Raw genomic sequence first — 1,116 nt, forward strand, 5'->3', positions numbered from 1 at the left:
TTGATTGAAATTGAGTTGCACCCGTGAGGTTTACAAAACAATCTTTAGGGTTTATGTGAGGCAGAGGTGATTCTGTGCAGTTAAGTTCCCTTCAGGGTTTGGAGGCTGCTCTGAGTTCTCTGTCAGGTAGTCTCTTCAGGTTTTGTCCAGGGTTCTTCTCTCACTATCTTTTTCACAGACAGGGTAATAGGAATAGAATGACCTTTTGTTTCACTGAAACTCTGAATTTATAACCTGATTTTTGTGGACCTATGGGCTCAAATGAGAGAGGTCCAAGTCCAAGATTTTTTCTTTTATTTATTTATTTATTTATTTCGTTTTTCTTTTTTTTTTCGTTTTTTTTTTTTTTTTTTTTTTTTGAAAAAATATTCCGATTGCCATGATGAAATGCAAATGTTAAATGACCTAAAAATGAATGCATGCATGAGGTGTAAAGCGTATGCTTCCAGGAAAAATGAAGGGAAAATTTTGGGGTATTACACATATCTCACAATCTGATGAAACTGCGACTGCAGTATTCGGGTTTATGCACATATACTCGACCTTAAGGGCTAATGCGTCCATTTTAGCTTGCATCATGTCTATAGAGCTTAGTTCATGCACTCCTCCTTGGGTTTCATTCTTCTCAACTATCGCTCGTTCAACTCCCCGCGATTGATGGTTTTGAGCCATATCTTCGATGAGGGCACTAGCTTCAGGATAAGGTTTGTTCATCAGCGCACCGCCTGCAGCAGCGTCGATGGTCATCTTGGTGTTATAGTGAAGTCCATTATAGAAGGTTTGAATGATTAACCAATTTTCTAAATCGTGATGTGGGCATGCTCGTAACAGCTCTTTATATCTCTCTCAAGCTTCGAACAACGATTCTCCTTGGTTATGGGTAAATCTAGTTATATGGTTTCGAAGAACGGCAGTCTTACTTGGGGGAAAGTATCTAGCAAGAAAAACTCTTCTAAGGTTATCCCAAGTCGTAATGGAATTGGGTGGAAGGGAATCTAACCATGATAGGGCTTTATCTCTGAGGGAAAAAGGGAATAATCTTAAACGGGTTGCCTCGGGAGAAGCTCCATTAGTTTAAAAAGTGTCTGCTAATTGAAGAAAGATTTTTAAATGTTG

General features: G+C 38.8%; 1 non-coding gene across 1 annotated transcript; it reads left to right on the plus strand.

The window, feature by feature from the left end:
* The first annotated feature begins 802 nt into the window (after positions 1 to 802).
* Positions 803 to 909, plus strand: LOC127089734 (small nucleolar RNA R71). The gene has a single exon (XR_007791291.1). It is a non-coding gene; the product is annotated as a small nucleolar RNA R71 (small nucleolar RNA).
* The last annotated feature ends 207 nt before the right edge of the window (positions 910 to 1,116 follow it).

Source organism: Lathyrus oleraceus, chromosome 5 (assembly GCF_024323335.1).
Source record: "Lathyrus oleraceus cultivar Zhongwan6 chromosome 5, CAAS_Psat_ZW6_1.0, whole genome shotgun sequence".
Taxonomy (NCBI): domain Eukaryota; kingdom Viridiplantae; phylum Streptophyta; class Magnoliopsida; order Fabales; family Fabaceae; genus Lathyrus; species Lathyrus oleraceus.